The sequence below is a fragment of the Balaenoptera borealis genome (assembly GCF_965194805.1).
Source record: "Balaenoptera borealis genome assembly, chromosome: 4".
NCBI classification, from domain to species: domain Eukaryota; kingdom Metazoa; phylum Chordata; class Mammalia; order Artiodactyla; family Balaenopteridae; genus Balaenoptera; species Balaenoptera borealis.
This window is the reverse complement of record NC_138861.1, coordinates 74,746,349-74,771,904: the sequence shown is the minus strand read 5'-3', so window position 1 is coordinate 74,771,904 and position 25,556 is coordinate 74,746,349. Positions and strand designations below refer to the sequence as shown.

The following is a 25,556-nucleotide window of genomic DNA, read 5'->3' as shown; positions in this document are numbered from 1 at the left end:
ATCCACCACCCCCTTGAAGCAGTTAAAATATTACAAACTGAGTAAGAGCCCTCCCCTGGTCATATTTCCCTCCCTTCCCCTAGAGGTGACTAGTTTTACCATGTATCTTTGTAGTTTTACCAAAAATGACTATATTACTAAACAATATATAGCATCATTGTGTATGTCTTAAACATTATGTAAAGATATCATGTTAAATGTATACTTCTCGATTTGTTTGTTTTTTTAAAATTTATTTATTTATTTATTTATGGCTGTGTTGGGTCTTCATTTCTGTGCGAGGGCTTTCTCTAGTTGTGGCAAGCGGGGGCCGCTCCTCATCGTGGTGTGCAGGCCTCTCACTATCGCGGCCTCTCTTGTTGCGGAGCACAGGCTCCAGACACGCAGGCTCAGTAGTTGTGGCTCACGGGCCCAGCCGCTCCACGGCATGTGGGATCTTCCCAGACCAGGGCTCAAACCCGTGTCCCCTGCATTAGCAGGCAGATTCTCAACCACTGCGCCACCAGGGAAGCCCCTCGATTTGTTTTTATTCCACTCAGTTTTGTCTATGAGATTTATCCTTGTTGCTGTATACATTGCTCCATCTCATTCATTTCCACTGCTGTGGAGTTTTGCCTTTTATGAGTATACTAAATTTCTCTGTCCTCTTGCTAATATTTAGGCTGTTTCTACTTTGTTCAGGAATGATGCTGCTATAACTATTTTTGTATGTATTTCCTTGTGCATAAACTTTCCATGTGTGAAAGTTTATTTAGGAAAGGTGTCTGTGGGTGGACCTGCTAAGTCATGGGTTGTGTACATTTTCAGTCTTTTCAAGATACCGCCCAATCGTTCTGCGAAGTGGTTGTACCTATTTATACTCCTGTTTAATAGCGTAGGTTCCTGTTGTTCCACATCCTTGCTGGCAGCGATTTTTGTGCCAATCGAATGCATTTTAATTTCTCTAATTATGTACGAATATTATCATCTCTTCCATGTTTATTGGCCACTTGAGTTTTTAAAAGTATATCTTTTTTTTTTCCTTTTTGCAATCAGAGTCCCAGGGCCAGAATGGACTAAGTGGTCCACTGCCCACCTCCTCATCAAAAAAAGGCAGAAACAAAGGGATACACTAGAGAAAAGTAGTGACTAGTTCTTTGCCCCCAAACAGACAAAAACTCCCAGTCGACTGTTCTTTCTGTTATGCCAGATAGCCACATCATGTGTTTGGATGAATGACCTTTTTGGTGTTGTCGCAAATAGGGTCCAGGGCTAAACTGACTGATCAGGAGAGTTTAATTGGTGACTGTGGGCGGATTACATACGGGATTTTGTTGTATCTGAATTTTCTGCAAACCTGAGTCATCACCTCCTTGTCGAAACCCTTCTGGTTTCCCACTGCTTGCTGGAAAGTCAGAGCCGCTTACTTAGCTCAGTCTGCTGGGGGGGGGCCCCTACTGCCTCTTCCAGCTCTCCTGTATCCCTCACTGTCTTTCTTCTGGCCATAAGGCTTGCTTTTGGCTTCACACTTGCCCAGCCAGCCCCCTTCCTCAGCAGGGCCCTTGGTTCTTTCTCTCTGCTTGTAGCTCTCAGCTCTGGCCGTCACTTCCTCAGGGAAGCCTTCCCGAGCTTTCCTACTAGACCACATCCCTCCTTTATGCTCTCAAGGCCTTGTACCTTTCACAGCACTCACCACAGCTGCAGATGTACATTTACATGTATGATTGTTTATGAAGGTCTCTTTCCCCATCTGTCCTTGAGTCTCATGAAGTCAGGGCCTGCATCTGTTTCTGGTCACTCACTATTCTATCCCTAGCTGTTAGCGGTGTGCCTGACAGATGGTTGGAACTCAATAACTATTTGTGGAATAAGTGAATGAATAAATGTTCAGAGTCTTTAAGAAGTTCATCTTACCTAACTCCCTGGAGGCAAAACTGTATCTAATTGGACTCCCCCATTTCCTTCTCAGCCTAACCCTACGCTGCGTTCTTCAGGAAGAGAACAAAACCAGATGGACTGTATTAAAGATTTACCCTCATGGCTTAAAGGATATGGCAAGAGGATAGGCAGAAGAGGAGAAAAAGGAAAAAACCAAATTGGTCCTTGGGAGAAGGAGCGCTAGATCAGTAGGTACCTAATCAGGCAGCCCCTAGGGTGGGCCATTTGAGCTCCCTTTGAGGGTTTCCAGTACAGCTGGTTGGCTGGCTAAACTCCAAACCGAAGAGGGTCTGCACCGTGGTAGGATGGGTCACTTCTACTCTAGAAGCCCGTATTATTAACTTAGAGGGGGAAACCTCTGAGTAGATCTTAGCTGGGCCTTTCCTTCCAAGGATCTGGTTTGAAGAACTCAAAATGAGTGTACAGTGTAAGAATAAGAAGCCGTTTTGTGTTTCCCTGCTCCCAAATGATTACTTTTACTTGCCCAAGATGAAAGTGCCTTCTATATATGACTAATCATTTCATTACATTAATTCTTAAAGAATAGTGGAACTCCTGGCAAAGTCCAAGTGGTGAGATTCTACATCCAAGTAGAAAGCTTACTTTTATTATTAGATTTTCTATTCTTTGTCTTTTGTAAACTCAGCATTGCCTAAGATAGAAGAAGAGAGGAGACATCTCTACCTTTTTGTAGGCATGTCCATAATTCTATTAAAAACATTAAATAGCTATAATTCTTCTCTGTTATTCCTAACTCATTATCAAAAGAAATAAATTCTCTTAGCATTGTTCACTTAGCAGTTGGTAGCAAACACATGTTTTTAAGATGGATGATAACGAATTGTCTTATTTTCTATTTAGCTCTGGTATCTATTTCTTAGGCAAGGAGTTAAGAACTTTTGCAAGTCTTCACTTTGCTCACAGCCTTGGGAACTCAGGGTTCTCAGTGGAACACATTCTTTGAGCTCTGTGTTTTCATTAAAAGCAAAGAGCAACTAAGATGTTGCAAGAATGCAGAGTAAGAACATCAAAGCTAATTAAATAAAACTACCTGCCCCCAAGTCATGTCTTTTGCTACAGAATAGAAGATATTTGCCTGTAGTATATCACTGATCTTTCAAAGGACTCTTTAAGGTAGTTATTATGAACATCCAGTTATTTTGATTTTTAACAAAGTAAAAATAACTGGAGCAGTGAGCTTGAGTTGTTTCGTGTGTTAGGAGCAAAGTGCACACTTATGTCTGTTCTCATTTCTAATAAAATAATAGGACCTACTAATCTGTCATTAAAGGACCTACCTGATATGGTTGTGTGTCAAATGGGTAATAGAAATGAGTTTATAGATTTAGAGCTTGCCTCCCACATAATAAGCTCTATATTAAGTGTTGGTTATTAATTATTTATAGTTATTACTATTATCTGATGCCTTTCACGATAGCAAACCTAGGTTGTCTTTTTTCAGTGATGAGACAGCATCCTTTCCAACCGTTAATGCCTTTGTTTTCTGTCAAAATTTATTGAGTCTGAACATTAGCTAGAATACGATTCTAAATGCGGAATATCTGTGATGTTTGTTGGACATATATTACATCTAATCCTACTCTCTGCTTTCCACTCCTGAAACTCTGCAAATCCATCCCTGGAAAATCTAATTCTTTCTTCCTGAGCTTTGGGCTAGTGCCTCCAAGTAAGCCTTCTTGTGACATATGACTTCCTTCAGAATCTTTTTTCCATCCCCAAGCTCTTGTCCTCATTAAAACCTGCTTTCTGGAAAGTTTCTGGGTGTATGTGGAAGTTATTATGTTCGAGCTTGGTCTCTCTTCAAGGACTTTCAGGCCAGGCTGAAATGGTACGTAGGGGGGTTTTCTCAGCAGCATCCGTTCCGATCTCCCAGTTGGGGGCCTGGATGCAGGGTCAGGCTGTCCCTGCAAGTCTGGGCTTCTTGTCTTTTTAAAGCTCTTTATAATCTCATTTGTCCCCAGGCCACACATCTTTAAGCCAAACCCTTTCTGTCCTTTAGACTTCTGCAGGAGTCGGGAAAGGCCCATGGGATCCTCAGAATTATAAACTGTAAACAGCCAAAAGCACAGTGAGAGGAGACATGAAGTTCATGTCCCAAGAGTGGATCCTACTCTACAGAATTATAAAAACGAAACCCTGAAGACGGCTTGTCTTTAAAAACACTCATCCTTATCGAAGGAGATCTGTACTTGTCTTGACTTTCTGACACTGTCAATCTGAATAGTATATTTGGAAAGTTCCTAGGCTGGCAAGATTGATTTATTCCAGTCTGCAAACCTTTTCAGTGTTAGCTGTGTGGAAGTTTTCTCATCAGCCATAAGAAAGCTGTTTTATAGTCAGAGCAGGTCACATAGTTCCCTAAAGCAAATAGCAGGCTGGCTTATCTGAGTGCAGTAAGGGAAATCGTTATTCTTTTTTCCTCTTTTTTCTTGGTTCCTCTGTAATAGCTTGGTCTTTAATAATCAGATCTCATTTGGGTTGTACAAGAACCTGAGAATATTTAATGAACACCAGTGAACTGTGATGGTTGTCCTTGCAGAAAAGCACAAATAATATATCTACTAGAAAAGCACAAGGCATATGTAAGGCCGAGCTCTGTTTCCGCACTAAGCCTATGCAACTTAAGATAATAGTGCCATGGGTGGCACCAGAGATAATTGGTGGAACTTGCCAACCATGTACGTGAACTTCTAATGGAGGCTGCGGACATAATATTTGAAGAGCATTAGTGGCTAAATGGCCTGGGATCGTATCCTGGACTGGCCACTTACTGTATGACCTTGGACAGGTTATTACCCTCTTATTGCCTCCATTTTCCCCTCTGTATAATGAGGGCAGTGATAGTACCCACCTTAAAGAGCTGTTGCTGTGTTCATTATGCACTTTGAACAGTGGCACATACATACTTAGTAAATTTTAGCTAGTATTATTATTCCTTTTATTCTCTCTTCTTGTTTCTAACCTGACACTTTTTTTCATCTCTTCTTTCCCTCTTTTCAGTTTTCCAACTTGTCATGTCTTTAGTTTTTGACCTCCCCAGGGACCACCAGCCCTTGGCAGTCCCTTTGGTCTATTCAGGGATACCTCTTGTAGTGGAAAGAGATGTCCTTTTCATTTATGGAGTTTCCAAATTAGAGCTTCATCTTCAGATCATTGAACCCAGGCATTCATTCTACCTTAGAGAAGGTGAACACAACTGATGTCCTAGCTGAGATGGGCATTTACTGCTGGGAGGCAAGACAAAAATGGGTTGATTGAGCTGGAGAAGACATTATGGGTGATGGAGCTGACACACGGTATGTGAATCCTTTTCTCCTTCGGGAGGTACCTACATTTTTGTCCAAGTTAGGATTCAAACATTAGACCATCGCTAGCTACTTGCCAAATTTTTAGTCTTATTTAACAAAAGGGACCATAACATAAACATAAACGCTATGTTTGTAGATCCCCAGACTATGTTAGATCTAAGGATGCTGGGAGTCCTCTTTCCCTGGACAACTACTTATTTTTGAAGTTTTCAGAAGGAAAAGAGCCCTTTTCTGTTTTTTTTCGATGGAGTACAGGAAAAACAGTAACAAGTTAACCCAGAGCACTTACTTTTGGTTAAAATGGGCTAGTTAGTTGCTTGCCTGCCTGCTACCTTTTCCCAATTACAAAGGGGAAATTATTGTATTTACAGTTGAGAAATATGGCGGGTACCACCTTAACTAAGTGATCAAGATTAACACCACCAAAAATACAATGTATTTTTGTATCAGGCAAGTATCCCTGATACAATGCCCTTTGAAGGATGCAACATCACTTCTCTGGTATTTTTACCAAAAATGCATAACCTCAATCCAATCATGAGAAAATATCAGACAAACTCAAATTGAGAGATTATACAAAATACTATTAACTGACTAGTACTCATCCCAGGTGTCAAGGTTATGAAAGATAAGGAAAGACTAAGGACCCGTCACAGATTAGAGGAGATTAAGGAGCTGTAACAACTAAATACAACGTGGGATCCTGGATTGGATCCTGGAACAGAAAAGGGTCATTAGGGGAAAGACTGGTGAAATTGGAATAAGGTTAGAAATTTAGTTAATTGTATTATTCCAATGTTAATTTTCTGGTTTTGCTAGTTTTACTGTGAGTGTGTACATTCTTGACATTAGGGAAAGCTGAGTGAAAGGTGTGTATGCACTCTGTAAAATTTTTCAACTTTTATTTAAATTTAAAATTATTTCAAAATTAAATATGAAAAAGATGAAATTAAAATACCACAGGTAAATTAAAAAATATAATAAAAAGATTTGGAAGATAAAGTTGAAGAAAACTCCCAGAAAGTAGAGAAAAAAGACAAAAGAGATAGAAAATAGAAGAAAATTAGAGTATCAGTACTGGAGGCCCAAGATCCCAATCACAGGGAATCCACAAAGAAGGAGAAATGGAAGGGAGAACATCATCACGGAAATATTTCAGGACAATTTCCTGGAGGACATGAGTTTCCATACTGAGAAGGCCCATTGAGCACTCAGCATAATAGTTGCCAGTGACCTACTCTGCATACTGGTGTGACATTGCAAAATATTGGGGATAAAGAGAAGGTCTTAAAAGCTTTCAGAGAAAAGAGAGAACACATGATACATACCCAAAGGTAAGAATCAAAATGGCATCAGACTTCTCAACAGCACTGCTGAAACACATGGACATAATAAGGCAGTGGAAAGAATACAGTAAGAATATGAAGCAAATACCTTCAAAATTCAGTGAAGTATTTTCACCCTAGGATGCTGTCTTTTGGTAAACAGTAAATGAGGGTGGAATAAATACATTTTCAGATATTCAGCGTCTCAAAAATTTTACTTCCCAGGAAGTTACTAGAAGATAGGCTTTGTAGAAGTAAGGGTGTCAAAAAAGATAGAAAAACATGAAAAGCAAGAAATAATAGATTCAACATAAAAGTGAGGCAAAGGGAATCTTCAGGATGACAATGAAGGAAAATCTCAAGATGACAACTTTGTGGGAGGCCTTGAGCGCAAAGTAGTCCAAATTTGAGCAGGTCAGAAATATTCAGGGGCCATGTCTCCAAGAAGATGAAATTGATGTAAATCTTGATTTAACCCATTAAGAGAAGATTTAAACAATTTGTGGAGCATTTTCAAAAATAATTGGTGTTAAGTACATAAAGGAAACTAAAAGATAAGACAGTCATTGAGGGTGGGGTTAGGAATAGGAGGTTTTCAAGAAAAGAAGAATAATCATTAGTGTACCATTTGGCTCAGCTGTAAATAGTGTTTACATGGTAATAATGTAGACATTGAATATAGAACCATTCAAAATGGTGGTATAACTATATTGGGAGGATAGGAAGTAGGGGGTGTGTGGATGTGAATTGGGAGGAGGGTTGGTTTCCGTAACGGGAAAGCAAAAGATAATAAACTTTCATAGCTAAAAAACCAAGAGTAGAAACATTGCATTTGAAGATACGGAGATCAATGCTAAAAGAAACAACTAAAAAATTTGAATGTGGTTGCCTCTGGGAAGTGGGAAAAATGGAATGGGAAGACACTGCTTGTGTAATAGGCCATGCAGAATGATTTGATTCTGTAAACTACCTGTGTGTGTAACTTTGGAGTCAAGGAAGCATAAATATAAAAAAGGAAAACAAGTGAATAGAAGTGGAAACTAACCCTCCAGGTGTAAGTTATTCAAAAAGTTTAAAATATTTAATTTTCCCTAAGAAGTGAATTTTTATAGTTCTGAATGGCAACCTTAAGAGTGATAAAAAGCAGCTGAAGGATTTATAGTTAGAGGAGGCACTGACTTTGTGTACACGACAATTTGCCAATTGTCCTGCTTACCTAAACCTTCTTGAAAACCTTCTGTTTTCTTTCAGAAAAAAAGACCGTTATGGGCTAACATTGCACCTAAACCATATTGCTTGAAATCTATGTTTAACACAGTCCTTACTCTCCCTCACCCCCATTCCTTCTGGCTGGCTGGGGATCAGGCATGGTGTTTATCTGTATTGTCACTGGCTTTTTAGATTAGTTTCAGTCTCAGTAATTAGGCTCAATTAATTTTTGGTTTGAAAATAACGGCCACTGTGCATAAGGGTGTTGGATCTAATACCAAAAAAAAAAAAAAAAGAAAAGAAAAAAATAGATAGACTTAAGTGGATCTATCTGTCTGTCTGTTCAGAGTCTTGTTGTAATGTTGAAACTACTGTATTGAGGTCACGGTGATCTTAATGTGGACTTTGCTCTAATAGATTGATTCGATTAGCTAAGTTGCTGTATTAATAAAAATCCTTGTTTCTAGTATGCATTGTTTTAAATTTTTATTTTTATCCTTTTAATTTGACAACATTTACTGTCTTACTGTTCTGGTTAGTCAGCTGTCTGTTGTTCTAGTATGTGATGATTAATAAAAATATCAGTTATCTTTGATTGTTGATCTTTTCAAAGTGCTAAAATAGAAGTCATTTGACACCCACAATGGCACCAGTTTAACTGACAGATGCAAAATAAGTGTGATGTGAGATGATAGGCACTAAGTCTTTTTCCTAGTTTGCAAAAAGCTATTTGGAGATTTAATTGAAAAAATGAAGTTCTTTTCCATGGGACGTTTTTAGCGATCGTAGAAGGGTTTCACTGGAGGCCACGGGAAGATATTTCTCCACATTATTCCATTTACAAATAATCCTGTTCAGTGCATTTTTAGAGGAGAAATGAAGTTGCTGAGACAGTTGAACAAAGTTTGCTAGTTTTTATTGCCTGTGACACTTTGAAAGGCATGTGAATCCCTTCTGCCTCATCTTGGTTCCCTCCCAGTGCCCTGGTGGCACCTATCGCAGCATTTATCTCATGATATTGTACAGACCCGTTATCTCTTTGCTTCTTGCATCAGACTATAAGCCTCTTAGGCTTCTAGTCTTTGTGGTATCTTCAGTGACTAGCACTGTGCCTGGGGATGAAATTAAACTAATACATGATTAAAATTTTTACAAAAAAGAATTCTTTTCTGTGAACTGATCACTGTAAGCATTTTCTATACTGGAGGTCTCCAAAGCCTTTCTTGTATAAATAAAAGCATTGGAGGCCCTCCATAATAAATTTCAGAAAAGATACCCTTCTCTTTTAAAAAATTTACCTCCCATGGAGGATCATTGAATCCAAAAAAGGTTTATTGAGTGTAGGATCTTTTGGAATATGTTCAACTGTAAATAATGAAAAACCTAACAGTGGCTTAAGCAAGTAAGGATGTTGTTTATCTGCCATAATAAAATGTCTGGGGTGGACAGCCCATGGCTGATCTGGTGGCTCTGTGATGATACCGTGGACTTGGGTTCCTTCTCTTCTTCCACTCCTCCTTGTAGGTCTTGTTCTCATGCTTGTCAGGTGCCCATCACACCTCCACGTGTTGTCTCCACATTTCAGACAAGAAGAAGGGGGAGGAGGTCAAAGGGCTGAGGGGCATGGCAGGAGAATCTGGCCCCTTTAGAAAACATTCCTAAAGGCACTCCAGTGACTCTGCTTACGCTTCATTTGCCAGAAATGGGTTATGACTGTGCATAGCTGCAAGGGAGCCTGGGAAGATAAGTATTTAGCTTTTCAGCATCTGTAGGAAGGTTAGGAATAAGTAAATCATGAATGACTTTTGGGTAGTCCAAGTATAAAATGAGTTTTAATAAATCAACTATACTCCAGTAAAAACTAATTAAGAAAAAAGGATGGGAGCCCAAGAACGAAGATGACATAATTTTGTTTAAAAAATGAATTTCAGAAAATAGGTATTCCTTTAAATTTTTTTTCTTTTTTAATAACTCTCATAGAGCACTAATTTTCAAATTGTAGGGTGAGATTCATTAGAGATTCATAAACATAAATCTAGTCAGTTGCTACCATGATTAAAAGAAATGAAACAGACTAAAATAGAAAAGAATAGAGAATATCAGAATGTATCTTAACTTGATTAGGGCAAGTATTTGTGAAATACTTGTTTCATTTATTTATTTATTTATTTTGGTTTTTCTATTTTTTTTTAAAGGGTTTTTTGGGGGGAGGGGTTTATTTATTTATTTATTTATTTATTTATTTATGGCTGTGTTGGGTCTTCGTTTCTGTGCGAGGGCTTTCTCTATTTGCGGCAAGTGGGGGCCACTCTTCATCGCGGTGCACGGGCCTCTCATTATCGCGGCCTCTCTTGTTGCAGAGCACAGGCTCCAGACGCGCAGGCTCAGTAATTGTGGCTCACGGGCCTAGTTGCTCCACGGCACGTGGGATCTTCCCAGACCAGGGCTCGAACCCACGTCCCCTGCATTGGCAGGCAGATTCTCAACCACTGCGCCACCAGGGAAGCCCCCTTTTTACGTCTTTATTGGAGTATAATTGCTTTACAATGTTGTGTTAGTTTCTGCTGTATAACAAAGTGAATCAGCTATACGTGTACATATATCCCCATATATCCTCCCTCTTGCATCTCCCTCCCACCCTCCCTATCCCACCCCTCTAGGTGGTCACAGAGCATTGAGCTGATCTCCCTGTGCTATGCAGCTGCTTCGCACTAGCTATCTATTGTTTCATTTATATATTTATATTTATATGTAGTACGTGTGTACTGGGTCAAAATGTAAAATATTTCTTACCTGTGCATTCTAGTAAAAAAACAGAGAGCCATTTTTCTGGAGAATCATTGATCCTACAAGTATTTATTTATTATTACAAGCAATGTGATGAACTTAAAATAGAGGAGATAAAACATGTGCATAAATATTTGTAATCTAGGAAGAAAGCTGTATGTGCTATAAAAGATACTGATAAAAAGTGCTGTGTGAGGTCAGTGGAGTTCGATTGATAGTAATTCTAACGGGGAGGGGATGGGGTGAGCAGAGGTCCAGAAAGGTCTTTGAAGGGAGTGTGGCATTTGAACTGAGACTTGATGGATCAGAGGGTCCTCCTTTTTGCCTGCTCCCATAGTGCACTGGGCATTGTTCACACCTGTGTCAGAGCTGATTGGGCCCATTTCAGAACCAAATATTTTAGAATTGTAAGAATTTTAAGAATACCTTTATTTCACTGCTTCACTCTGGACCTATTCATTTTGGCTTTTAAAAAAAATGACTGCATTTTCTAAATCCCAGAATATTAGGGTGACTTTTGGACAAATCATCTTTACTTCCAGGTCTCAGATAGTAATTGCTGTTCTTATCTTACTGGCAAAAAATAGGATCATATATGTGCTCATTTATTTTTCCAGTGAGATAATGGTAAAGCTATTATAGAAATATAAGATTGGTGTTGCTAGTAAGATAAGACAAAGTTTGTTTTAAAATCAGAGTGCACCTAGACTTGGAGTTTTAGTGTTGGAGGATCCTTCAGAGATAGGTGGTCCAACCTCACCTAACTTATACTGAGGAAATGGAGATTCAAAGAAGTTAAAGTAAAGAAGCATAAATCAGGAACCCCCCCTGGGTCATTGACTTCCCAGTCTGTTGCTATGTTTTACTATCTCCAGTTAGTAATTTTAAGAGGGAAGAGGAAGTGAGAACCTGGGAGAATGCTATTTTAAGATCTTCTATTCTGTGATTCACTTTGATATAAAGCAGAAGCTAACACACCATTGTAAAGCAATTATACTCCAATAAAGATGTTAAAAAAAAAAGACCTATTCTTGCTAGAAACAAAGTGATTTCACACTTTGCAAATTACGTGACACTAATGTAGTCAGAACTACCAAAGTTCATTGTTTTCGTCCCCACTGTTCTGTTCTCTGATCAGCATTCTCTGTTTCGCCGACTGGGTTCTGCAGTCATTAGAATTCCGAGGTTACTGCTGGGGATACAGTGACCCATTTTCAGAATCAAAAACATCAGCTAATCTGTCTCCTTGCCAGTCAGTGTTAGGTGTTGGCCGCTCCTTGTTTTCCTCTGCCTGCACTCTTGAATAATTGCTTTAACCAACAAGCTTAGTCATCTTCTCTGTCTGGTGTGGAAGGTGATAAGTTGTACCAGTTCTATCTTATCAGAGATTATAATAAATTTTCTTTCTCATGTGGGTATATAGATCTTATCCAGCTGCCTAAAGGATGTGACTCCCGTTCCTTGACTCAGGAAGCCTGACACTGAAGTTCTGGTTTCATAATAGCATAGGGGAAAAGGAACTTTTGTAAGAAGAAAATAAATGGAACCAATTTTATCTAGAGCCTAGACGTGGCAGGATAGACCCTGTAGACAACCAGTGTGGGTATCATTGTCTTCATATCTACGGGGTAGACGTTCTTGTCTTCTTTTTACAAGGTCAGAGTAAGTAATGGAGCTGTAATTCAATCTCAGGTCCTTCTGATTCCACTCTGTGCTGCACGTTGGCGATATAGGACATAGAAGGAGATTGCTTAATAGTAGGTTTCTTAAAAGGCTGGGATATTCATAGACTCTGCTGCAGTAATTTCTGTTCTCATCACCAAGTTTGTCAAATCTCTGCCCTATCTTTTTTTAGTCTCCTTATTGTATGTAAACTTAAGCAATTAAAAAATATGTGCCATAATACATCTTTTTGGCTTTTTCCAAGTGACTGGATTTTTTATTTTTAAAATTGCTTTTTCATAAAAACAGCAATACTTTTTGAATATTGAAACAACTAAAACAAAGCCTGTCCTCTGTATCATTTGATTCTACTCAACTGACAGATTTTCATCATTAATGACAGTGGACATATGTAATGCCATTATTAAAAGATCCATCGGGCTTCCCTGGTGGCGCAGTGGTTGAGAATCTGCCTGCCAATGCAGGGGAAGCGGGTTCGAGCCCTGGTCTGGGAAGATCCCACATGCCGCGGAGCAACTCGGCCCGTGAGCCACAGTTGCTGAGCCTGCGCGTCTGGAGCCTGTGCTTGGCAACAGGAGGCCGCGATAGTGAGAGGCCCGCGCACCACGATGAAGAGTGGCCCCCGCTTGCCACAACTAGAGAAAGCCCTCGCACGGAAACGAAGACCCAACACAGCCATACATACATACATATATATATTAAAAAAAAAGAATGTAAGCAGACAAGAATAGCATTAAAAAAAATTTTTTTTTAAAATTGTACAATATCTCAAATGTTTATATAAAAAAAAAAAAGATCCATCAACCATAGGCTCAGCATCAACTGGACCAGAAGGGACAGCAGAGATCATCTGGCCCACCCTCCTTATTTTGTACAGTCTAAATTATCCCTTTTCCTGTCCTGCATGCTCCTGAGTTCTTTTGTTCATTTGTTTGTTTCTTCATTCATATATTCATTCATTCAGAACATTACTGCATGCTAAGTATTGGGTTGGGTCCTGAAGACACAGTGATGAAAACAGTACATGCTTTGACTTTAGGGTGCCTACAAATCTATGGGAAGAAAGAGACTCGCATATTGCTAACTGTGGTACAGTTTATAAGTGGAGTAATGGAGCCATAAACTATGGAAGTTCTGAGGACCCATTGGTTATTTCTAACTTAACATTTTCATCCTTTTGTAGTGGGTGATTAGGAAACTTATTTTTGTTCATGGATGCTTGGAATGTTTAAGGTAGGAAACGATCAGAGACAGAAGGTTGTTACTAATATCAACAGGAAAAGAATACAAGAATGCAATTTCTTTCAATGTAGTAACTTCTCAATCAAGTTTTTTATATAGTAACAATGTATGTTACTGTATGTACATAATCAGAGAATACACTCAGTCTATATATATATTTTTCAAATTGAAGTATAGTTGATTTACAATGTTGTGTTAGTTTCTGGTATACAGCAATGTGATTCAGTTATATGTATATATATTCTTCTTCATATTCTTTTCCATTGTGGTTTATTACAGGATACTGAATACAGTCCCCTGTGCTCACTGAGTCTGTATTTATTATATAGTGAATTATGTTTTACTCAAATCAACAAAATACTCTTTATATGAGCCACCCATTGAGAAATTAAAATAGATGTTAAAAACATAGAACAGTACAGCCAGTATTTATTACGTTCCTGTCATATGGCCAGAGTTGTGGTAAGTTCTGTGGAGGATTCTTCATTGCCCCCGTCATAGTAGCTAACATTTATTGAGTGCTTTCTCTGTGCCAGACACTGTGCTAAGCACTTTACACGCATCACCTCATCTAATTCTCACAAAAACCATACATGGTGGTTACTGCAATATCCCTATTATACAGATAAGGAAACTGAGGCCCAGGGAGATTATGAAATTTACCCATGATCACTGAGCTCCTAGTGGCAGAGTTAGGACTACCTTTCTCAGAGCCCATGCTCTTAACAGCTACTCTGGATGAAAGAAGCAAAAGATAGGGACCTGTAGATTAGGAAAGTTTATGCTTTTTATGGCAAGGTAAAATTTTAAGCGATAATGTGAAACCATGTATAAACAAGTTCCATTCTTAGTCTTTTCTCTTCCACTTACACATACTCCCTCTAGCCAATCTCATCCAACCTGCTGATTCTAATTCCCATCTCTCAACTGATGAGTGCTGAAGCTATATCAGCAAGCCCTGCCTCTCTTACGACTCCAGACCTGCTTTTCCAACTTCTGCTGGACATGTGCATATTGTTGTCCCATAGACATCTCATACTCATTGTGTCTAAAAATAAACTTATGAGCTGCTCATTCGTATCTGCTCATTCTATTCCAGAATTTGTTAATGGCATTGCTGGCTATGCCCTTCTCCAAAGCACAAGCAACCAGATGATGCCCTTTTTTTCCCCATCATCCTATAGCTGACTTCACTTTATTTTATCTAAATTGTTTTTTGAATTTTATTTTATTTATTTTTTATACAGCAGATTCTTATTAGTCATCAATTTTATACACATCAGTGTATACATGTCAATCCCAATCGCCCAATTCATCACACCACCACCCCCACCCCCCCACCGCTTTCCCCCCTTGGTGTCCATACGTTTGTTTTCTACATCTGTGTCTCAATATCTGCCCTGCAAACCGGTTCATCTGTACCATTTTTCTAGGTTCACATATATGCGTTAATACACCATATTTGTTTGTCTCTTTCTGACTTACTTCACTCTGTAGGACAGTCTCTAGATCCATCCACGTCTCTACAAATGACCCAATTTTGTTCCTTGTTACAGCTGAGTAATATTCCATTGTATATATGTACCACATCTTCTTTATCCATTCGTCTGTCAGTGGGCATTTAGGTTGCTTCCCTGACCTGGCTATTGTAAATAGTGCTGCAATGAACATTGGGGTGCATGTGTCTTTTGGAATTATGGTTTTCTCTGGGTATATGCCCAGTAGTGGGATTGCTGGGTCATATGGTATTTCTATTTTTAGTTTTTCAAGGAACCTCCATACTGTTCTCCATAGTGGCTGTATCAATTTACATTCCCACCAACAGCGCAAGAGGGTTCCCTTTTCTCCACACCCTCTCCAGCATTTGTTGTTTGTAGATTTTCTGATGATGCCCATTCTAACTGGTGTGAGGTGATCCCTCATTGTAGTTTTGATTTGCATTTCTCTAATAATTAGTGATGTTGAGCAGCTTTTCATGTGCTTCTTGGCCATCTGTATGTCTTCTATGGAGAAATGTCTATTTAGGTCTTCTGCCCATTTTTGGATTGGGTTGTTTGTTTTTTTAATATTGAGCTGTATGAGCTGTTTATATATTTTGGAGATTAATCCTTTGTCCGTTGATTCATCTGCTGCAAATATTTTCTCCCATTCTAAGGGTTGTCTTTTTGTCTTGTTTGTAGTTTCCTTTCTTTGCAAAAGCTTTTAAGTTTCACTAGGTCCCATTTGTTTATTTTTATTTTTATTTCCATTACTCTAGGAGATGGATCAAAAAAGATCTTGCTAGCTAGTGGGAAGCAGCTGCATAGCACAGGGATATCAGCTCGGTGCTTTGTGACCACCTAGAGGGATGGGATGGGGAGGGTGGGAGGGAGGGAGATGCAAGAGGGAAGAGAAATGGGAACATATTGTATATGTATAACTGATTCACTTTGTTATAAAGCAGAAGCTAACACACCATTGTAAGGCAATTATACTTCAATAAAGATGTTTAAAAAAAAAAAAAAGATCTTGCTGTGATTTATGTCAAGGAGTGTTCTTCCTATGTTTTCCTCTAAGAGTTTTATAGTGTCCAGTCTTATATTTAGGTCTCTAATCCATTTTGAGTTTATTTTTGTGTATGGTGTTAAGGAGTGATCTAATTTCATTCTTTTAAATGTAGCTGTCTAGTTTTCCCAGCACCACTTATTGAAGAGACTGTCTTTTCTCCATTGTATATCCTTGCCTCCTTTGTCATAAATTAGTTGACCATAGGTGTGTGGGTTTATCTCTGGGCTTTCTATCCTGTTCCATTGATCTATATTTCTGTTTTTGTGCCAGTACCATATTGTCTTGATTACTGTAGCTTTGTAGTATAGTGTGAAGTCAGGGAGTCTGATTCCTCCAGCTCCATTTTTTTCCCTCAATACCACTTTGGCTATTCGGGGTCTTTTGTGTCTCCGTACAAATTTTAAGATTTTTTGTTCTAGTTCTGTAAAAAATGCCATTGGTAATTTGATAGGGATTGCATTGAATCTGTAGATTGCTTTGGGTAGTATAGTCATTTTCACAATATTGATTCTTCCAATCCGAGAACATGGTATATTTACCTCCTTAGGTAGGTTTATTCCTAGGTATTTTATTCTTTATCTTGCAATGGTGAATGGGATTGTTTCCTTACTTTCTCTTTCTGATCTTTTGTTGTTAGTGTATAGGAATGCAACAGATTTCTGTGCATTAATTTTGTATCCTGCAACTTTACCAAATTCATTGATTAGCTCTAGTAGTTTTCTGGTGGCATCTTTAGGATTTTCTATGTATAGTATCATGTCATCTGCAAACAGTGACAATTTTACTTCTTCTTTTCCAATTTGTATTCCTTTTATTTATTTTTCTTCTCTGATTGCCATGGCTAGAACTTCCAAAACTATGTTGAATAATAGTGGTGAGAGTGGACATCCTTGTCTTGTTCCTGATCTTAGAGGAAATGCTTTCAGTTTTTCACCATTGAGAATGATGCTTGCTGTGGGTTTGTTGTATATGGCCTTTATTATGTTGAGGTAGGTTCCCTCTGTGCCCACTTTCTGGAGAGCTTTTATCATAAATGGGTGTTGAATTTTGTCAGAAGCTTTTTCTGCATCTATTGAGATGATCATATGGTTTTTCTTCTTCAGTTCGTTAATATGATGCATCACATTGATTGATTTGCATATACTGAAGAATCCTTGCATCCCTGGAATAAATCCCACTTGATCATGGTGTATGATCCTTTTAATGTGTTGTTGGATTCTGTTTGCTAGTATTTTGTTGAGGATTTTTGCATCTATATTCATCAGTGATACTGGTCTGTAATTTTCTTTTTTTGTAGTATCTTTGTCTGGTTTGGGGATCAGGGTGATGGTGGCCTCATAGAATGAGTTTGGGAGTGTTTCTTCCTCTGCAATTTTTTGGAAGAGTTTGAGAAGGATGGGTATTAGCTCTTCTCTAAATGTTTGATAGAATTCACCTGTGAGGTCATCTGGTCCTGGACTTTTGTTTGTTGGAAGATTTTTAATCACTGTTTCAATTTCAATACTTTTGATTGGTCTGTTCATCTTTTATATTTCTTCCTGGTTCAGTCTTGGAAGGTTATACTTTTCTAAGGATTTGTCCATTTCTTCCAGGTTGTCCATTTTATTGGCATAGAGTTGCTTGTAGTAGTCTCTTAGGATGCTTTTGTAGTTCTGCGGTGTCTGTTGTAACTTCTCCTTTTTCATTTCTAATTTTATTGATTTGAGTCCTCTCCCTCTTTTTCTTGATGAGTCTGGCTAAAGGTTTATCAATTTTGTTTATCTCCTCAAAGAACCAGCTTTTAGTTTTCTTGATCTTTGCCATTATTTTCTTTGTTTCTATTTCATTTATTTCTGCTCTGATCTTTATGATTTCTTTCCTTCTACTAACTTTGGGTTTTGTTTGTTCTTCTTTCTCTAGTTCCTTTAGGTGTAAGGTTAGATTGTTTATTTGAGATTTTTCTTGTTTCTTGAGGTAGGCTTGTATTGCTATAAACTTTCCTCTTAGAACTGCTTTTGTGGTATCCCATAAATTTTGGATTGTCATGTTTTCGTTGTAATTTTTCTCTAGGAATTTTTTGATTTCCTCTTTTATTTCTTCAGTGATCTCTTGGTTATTTAGTAATGTATTGTTTAGCCTCCATGTGTTTGTGTTTTTTACTTTTTTTCCCCCTGTAATTGATTTCTAATCTCATGGCATTGTGGTTGGAAAAGATGCTTGATATGATTTCAGTTTTCTTAAATTTACTGAGGCTTGATTTGTGACCCAGGATGTGATCTATCCTGGAGAATGTTCTGTGTGCACTTGAGAAGAAAGTGTAATCTGCTGTTTTTGGATGGAATGTCCTATAAATATCAATTAAATCTATCTGGTCTATTGTGTCATTTAAAGCTTGTGTTTCCTTATTAATTTTCTGCCTGGATGATCTGTCCATTGATGTAAGTGAGTTGTTAAAGTCCCCCACTATTATTGTGTTACTGTCGATTTCCTCTTTTATAGCTGTTAGCAGTTGCCTTATGTATTGAAGTGCTCCTATGTTGGGTGCATATATATTTATAATTGTTATATCTTCTTCTTGGATTGATCCCCTGATCATTATGTAGTGTCCTTCCTTGTCTCTTGTAACATTCTTTATTTTAAAGTCTGTTTTATCTTATATGAGTATTGCTACTCCAGCTTTCTTTTGATTTCCATTTGCATGGAATATCTTTTTCCATCCCCTCACTTTCAGTCTGTATGTGTCCCTAGTTCTGAAGTGGGTCTCTTGTAGACAGCATATAGATGGGTCTTGTTTTTGTATCCATTCAGCGAGCCTGTGTCTTTTGCTTGGAGCATTAATCCATTCATGTTTAGGGTAATTATTGATATGTATGTTCCTATTACTATTTTCTGAATTGTTATGGGTTTGTTTTTGTAGGTCCTTTTCTTCTGTTGTGTTTCCCACTTAGAGAAGTTCCTTTAGCATTTGTTGTAGAGCTTGTTTGGTGGTGTTGAATTCTCTTAGCTTTTGCTTGTCTGTAAAGCTTTTGATTTCTCTGTCGAATCTGAATGAGATCCTTGCCGGGTAGAGTAATCTTGGTTGTAGGTTCTTCCCTTTCATCACTTTAAATATACTGTGCCACTCCCTTTTGGCTTGTAGAGTTTCTGCTGAGAAATCAGCTGTTAATCTTATGGGAGTTCCCTTGTATGTTATTTGTCATTTTTCCCTTGTTGCTTTCAGTAATTTTTCTTTGTGTTTAATTTTTGTCAGTTTGATTACTATGTGTCTCGGCGTGTTTCTCCTTGGGTTTATCCTGTATGGGACTCTCTGCGCTTCCTGGACTTGGGTGGCTATTTCCTTTCCCATATTAGGGAAGTTTTCGACTGTAATCTCTTCAAATATTTTCTTGGGTCCTTTCTCTTCTCCTTCTGGGACCCCTATAATGAGAATGTTGTTGTGTTTAATGTTGTCCCAGCGGTCTCTTAGGCAGTCTTTTTTTCTTTTCATTCTTTTTTCTTTATTCTGTTCTGCGGCAGTGAATTCCACCATTCTGTCTTCCAGGTCAGTTATCTGTTCTTCTGCCTCAGTTATTCTGCTATTGATTCCTTCTAGTGTATTTTTCATTTCAGTTATTGTATTGGTCATCTCTGTTTGTTTGTTCTTTAATTCTTCTAGGTGTTTGCTCTTTACTTCTTCTAGGTCTTTGTTAAACGTTTCTTGCATCTTCTCAATCTTTGCCTCCATTCTTTTTCCAAGGTCCTTGATCATCTTCACTATCTTTTTTCTGAATTCTTTTTCTGGAAGTTTGCCTATCTCCACTTCATTTAGTTGTGCTTCTGGGGTTTTATCTTGTTCCTTCATCTGGTACAAAGTCCTCTGCCTTTTCATTTTGTTTATCTTTCTGTGAATGTGGTTTTCCTTCCACAGCCTGCAGAATTGTAGTTCTTCTTGCTTCTGCTCTGACTTCACTTTAATCTGCCATTTTCATTGTGCCCATTTATTTAATACATTGATTTCAGGATTTTGTGGTGAATTAATTAAATAGGCTTAATTTATTAAATAGGTTTCATGAAGATGAAACTGTTCAAAATGATCACACTGCTTGAATGTGAAGAGTAAGTCCATGCAAAATCAATTTTCACTGGTTATATATTTAATTCCAACATAGATGTCAGAATTCTGTCTAGATTTCAAAGTAGTTGAGGTTTAGAACTTACTATGAGCTAATTCTTTTTGCCCCTGTAGCACTTTGTATGTATCTCTGTTATCTCACTAGTCACATTTTCATAATTATTTGTTTACCATTCTGTTGAATAGCAGAGACTGTGGTCCTATATGTCTTTGAAAGACCCAACCACCACCGGCAAGCACAGTGCCAGACACAGAGCAAACATTTAAATAATGTTTGCTGTTTGAAGGACTTATTCACAATAATTTTAAAAATGAAAATTAACCACAAATGGACTAGGAAAGCATAATTTAATTTTCTAAGAAGTTATCAAATTGTTCTCTATTAATAAGCAGTCAGTCAAATAACTTTAGAAAAATTTTAGCCTTTTTAACATCAATTCACACAGTACAAAGGGTTAAATCTCAGAATATACAATGTCTCTGCTTAAAAATCTTGAGTAGCTGCTCATTACCTATTAATCAAGTGTCCTTTCAACTCTGGTTATAAAGCTCCAGTCTCTGATTTCCTGCCTGAAGGATCCTAAAATCTGATATGAAAATAAGGTAGATAGTATGCCGCAGTAACTAGAATAGTTATAAATATTCATTTGTGAATCATGATTCAGTAGCATTAATTCCAGCAAATAGCAATTTGGGTCTCGTTTCATATTTCTTTTGTGAAAGACAATTATCTTTCTGATTTGAGTTGTCCTGCCCTTTTTCAAAAAATTAATTAATTTTTCACTGCGTTGTGTCTTCATTGCTGTACGTGGGCTTCCTCTAGTTATGGCGAGCGAGGGCTACTGTTTGTTGTGATGTGTGGGCTTCTCATTGCGGTGGCTTCTCTTGTCACGGAGCACGGGCTCTAGGTGCGCGGGGTTCAGTAGTTGTGGCACGTGGGCTCAGTAGTTGTGGCTCACGGGCTCTAGAGCACAGGCTCACTAATTGTGGCGCACGAGCTTAGTTGCTCCGCGGCATGTGGGCTCTTCCCTGACCAGGGTTCGAACCCATGTCCCCTGCATTGGCAGGCGGATTCTTAACCACTGCACCACCAGGGAAGCCCATTATCAGTAAATAATCATTTCATTAAAGAATTATTATATCCTTTAGTTTTAAAAAAACAGTTATAAACAATAATAAATTCCAAGTATAAAGATATTATTTATATTCATTAAAGTGTTTCCTGTATAAAATAAACTTTACACTTACCAAACAAAAATATTGCATCTTTCAAGTCTCACTGTTTATTTATTTATTTATTTATTTATTATTTATGGCTGTGTTGGGTCTTCGTTTCTGTGCGAGGGCTTTCTCTAGTTGCGGCAAGTGGGGGCCACTCTTCATCGCGGTGCGCGGGCCTCTCACTATCTTGGCCTGTCTTGTTGCGGAGCACAGGCTTCAAACGCGCAGGCTCAGTAATTGTGGCTCATGGGCCTAAGCTGCTCTGCGGCATGTGGGATCTTCCCAGACCAGGGCTCGAACCCGTGTCCCCTGCATTGGCAGGAAGATTCTCAACCACTGCGCCACCAGGGAAGCCCAAGTCTCACTGTTTTAAAATGAAATTAAAAACGTCAGATGGTCACCTAAATGACAGAAATGAAGTAACTAAAATTCTGTTTCTTCATATTACAGTCACTGGACTATCATTGTTTATTTGGATCTGTTGTTTCAGTGCAGGAATATGTGCCATGTCAGGAGTTACATGAACCGTGAAGCCACATTGAACAATTCTAAATCATTACAAATTCATTTACTCTGAAAATGAATCTTTGTAGCTGAATCTGCTTCCACGGGTGTATAAATGGGCATTTGCCTAACTTCTATATCAAATAAATGTTTGAGTTACAAAATTAGAAAAATGTGCTAATTTGAAGATTACATGTATCTTATTAAAATTTGACAGTGACTGCAATAGTGGTTTAGAATTTAGACTAACAAAAGACTTTTTGGGGGAGGAATGTTTTATCACTGTTTTGATTTGCCAGTGCCCGATGATAATAAAACGCGCACTGAGTTTTCATCAGTTTATCCATGTTTTTAAATTCTATATACTAAAGCAGACCACTCCCACTGCCCTGCGCTTTGGACATCATTGATCAGAGTCTTGAGTTGTTTTGATTTCTCTTTCATGTCTCTATTTATTGCAACCTATGCTGATGAACATGCATTATACATTCTCCTCAGATGGAGCCTGACCTCTGTCCCGGATTCAGTTGTCCTGGATTCAGTTGCCTGCAGTATCTCCTACATCTTCCCTCCTGACCTTCATTCCTCATCCTCAGTAACATAAGCAGTTTCATCAAACACTGGCTGTCAGGGAAGAGGCGGGAGGTCGTCCCTTTTTATTAAGCTTTAGTTTTATTATATTTTAAAATCTCAAGAGTAGAAAATGTTATTGGTGAATCATCTTGATTTGCATTTTCCAGCCCTGCTTATGCTGGTCTGACCTCATATGTGCAGATGAGTATCAGTGATGTATTGCCTGAGGACAAAATGTATTTTCAAATAAATTGATTTACTAAAGGGCAGCTGGGGTGACTTCTTGCTATTCTGCATCTTGATATCTTTTTTGGTCGATTAATATGAAGGAACATAATGTTTCCTCAAACTGTTATAAGCATAGATGTGTCACCAGCAAATGCCACATCTATTAAATTTTAGGAAATGTGGAATGGTATCAAAGTGTTTGATAGCTGTCAAAGTAAGACAGTGTTTTATATGAGATTTTCTATGGCAGTAGAGTAGAAGTCATAGATTTACATTTAATATGATCAGCTGGTGAATGCTGTTAATAGCTAACATTTGTTGAATGCTTACTGTGTTCTAAGTACACTGTTCTGGGTACACATGGGTTTGCTGAGGTAGGTACTCTTATTATTCCCATTTTATAGATGAGGAAACTGAGGCATAAGGAGATCAACTAGTTTTATCCATATCACACAGCTAGTAGGCGCCAGAGCTGGGATTCTAGTCTGGGCCATCTGGCTCCAGACACTGCACTATTAAGCATTATACTCTCGATGGTACTTAAAAGGACCATTGAGTATCACCTAGTTCTAGAAATTCCAGAACCAAGCAGGCAGTCAGTAAGTGGTTACTGAAATAAAGTTAATTATACATAAATCCAGAATCTGAACACATCCCGACTAACCACAGTTTGTTCATACCTATGACTAATAGGGCTTCCTTACTTAAAAAAGATTTTTAACGATGGAAATTTCCAAGCATAGGCACAAGTAGAGAGGATAGTATAATGAACCCTTGCAAACCCATTACCCAGATTTGACAGTTATCAAGTGACCACTCTTGTTCCCTCTATATCCCCCCCACCGCCACTGCCACCCTCGCTGGAATATTTTAAAGCAAATTTCAGACGTCGTATTAGCTGCAAGTTTTTCAGTATGTATCTTATCCAAAAAGGACTCTTCTATTTTATTTATTTATTTATTTTTCAAAAAGGACTCTTTTAAAAGTGTAATCTCAGTCACATTATCACCTAAAAATTAAAATTAATTAATTAATATCTAATATCTAGCAGTATTGAAATTTTCCTGTTTGAGTCAGTATCCAAATAAGATTCTTATGTTGCTTTTGGTTGATATATTTCTTGAGCCTCTTTCAACCCATCAACATTCCCTCTCTTCCTTTTTTTTCCCCCCTCTTACAACTTGTCGAAGAAACATGGTCATTTGTTCTTTAGAATTTTCTGTGCTGTCTTTCTCTACCTTTGGGTGAGAAAGAGTTGCTTTTTATTTCCCTGAAGTGTAGGAGAGGATAGTAGAACAGTGTGGACCGTGATATCCCCAAGTGGAACCGCTGGCCACTGGGAAGCTGAGAGGGACAACAGCTAGTTCGATGATCCCAGTGTGCTATTGGGGACCTCTTTCTGAGCAGTGATCCTTTTATCTTTTATGTTCATACTGATAATAAAGAGGCACAGAAAGGTACAGGAGGGCCTTCTGAATCCTCAAATAATTATCAAATGAGTATGATAATTATGGATTATGGATTGGATAATGAGTATGGATTAACTGATATGTTCTAATTCTTTGAAAACTAATAAGTTCACAGATTTCAATAACATTAATTTCTGTTAACTAGGATACAGTTTAATTAGAATATGCAATGCTGTGTTTATTCTTAAAGTCTAGATTCAAGAAATGGAAACTTTGGTGTTAAGGAATATGTTGCATGATACTTTGAGACCATATAAATATCTTATTGCCCAGTGATTTTTATATCCATTGATGGCCTGTGCCTAAATCAGTGATTACATGGGGGTTGCAAAGTGGTGATTTTTCTAATTTTATTGTTTCTTCTACATTTGTTAGTTGGCATTCTTCTGTAAAGAAAAACTTTCCTTATTTTTCTCTTTGATATGCTCTGATTCCATGCCCTCTTTTTATTTCCTCATTTTATAGTCATGGGATTAAAAGTTTTAATTTTTATAATCTTTTACTGTCATCCTTTTTGATGTTCATATTGCCTAGATTTGGCCAGTGGGATCCGCTTCACACCAGCTCCTGTCAGCTTTTAACATGATCCATTAGTCTTCTAGCACTTCCTAGCCCAACAAGACATCTCAGGGTCGCCTCATACTTTCCTCTCCCCAGATCAGAACTCAGCCATTTCTTCAAGGGTTCCCACTTCTGTAGTGAGGAATGGTATTTAAAAACCAAAATCTGGGCACTCGGTGTTCTCATTGCTTCTTTCTGTGTCCTTTTTTGACGTGGCCCTAAATCTTCTGCTGAGGGTGGAGGGAAGATACCAGGCCCTTATAGATACCAGGGAAGATACCAGGTGCTGAGACAGCCCCTTCATCACAGATCCCTTAGCGTTGTCAATAGAGTATGATTTCCACTGACATTTGTTTATTCTCTAAGGATGAAAATTTGTAGGCTCTTTTCTCTTGCAATTAAAATTTTACCTGCTCTGTTGTTACTGAAGAATCAGAGTTGTAGACTCTTCAGTTTACAACTTTTTACTTAGAAACTGTCTTAACCAGTGGGTCTCAGCCCATTTAGAAAATCTGATGAAAGTGGATGCTAATCCAGGAAAAATGGTCATACACAAACATTTTACATATAATTTTATTGGGTTCTTAGACTTCTAAAGCCCAGTTATCTCTATGAAACCCCCCTTATATAAGATCCTAGGTTGTGTTCCAACCCTGCCTTATTATGTTCGTATAAGGCAGCTTGGGGTCTGTGAAGGTTTAGGTGACTTCCTTAAGGTTATACACTAACAGAAATAAACTAGAGCCTAGAGGTTTTTGCTTGTTTGTTTTTTATCCTCATGAAAAACAGCTGGTTTGCCCCCACTTATATCTCTCAAAAAGTTCTGGAATGTAGTGAGAAAAAGATCTTCAAATAAAAAGAATGGCCTTGT

At 38.2% G+C, this 25,556-nt stretch overlaps 1 protein-coding gene and 2 long non-coding RNA genes across 4 annotated transcripts in view; 1 reads left to right on the top strand and 2 right to left on the bottom strand.

Annotated features, from left to right (window-relative positions):
- The window catches only part of LOC309627834 (bifunctional phosphoribosylaminoimidazole carboxylase/phosphoribosylaminoimidazole succinocarboxamide synthetase), a 384,443-nt gene that overhangs the window by 52,335 nt on the left and 306,552 nt on the right, over positions 1-25,556 (top strand). The window lies entirely within an intron of this gene.
- LOC309627967 lies at positions 213-15,768 on the bottom strand. Its single transcript, XR_014244071.1, has 2 exons — positions 13,056-15,768; positions 213-12,670 (listed from the first exon to the last, which is right to left on the bottom strand). It is a non-coding gene; the product is annotated as an uncharacterized lncRNA (long non-coding RNA).
- LOC309627954 overlaps positions 15,854-25,556 on the bottom strand; it is a 467,251-nt gene continuing 457,548 nt past the window's right edge. The window contains exon 3 of the long non-coding RNA XR_014244051.1: positions 15,854-15,999. This is a non-coding gene — a long non-coding RNA (uncharacterized lncRNA). The remainder of the gene's footprint in view (positions 16,000-25,556) is intronic.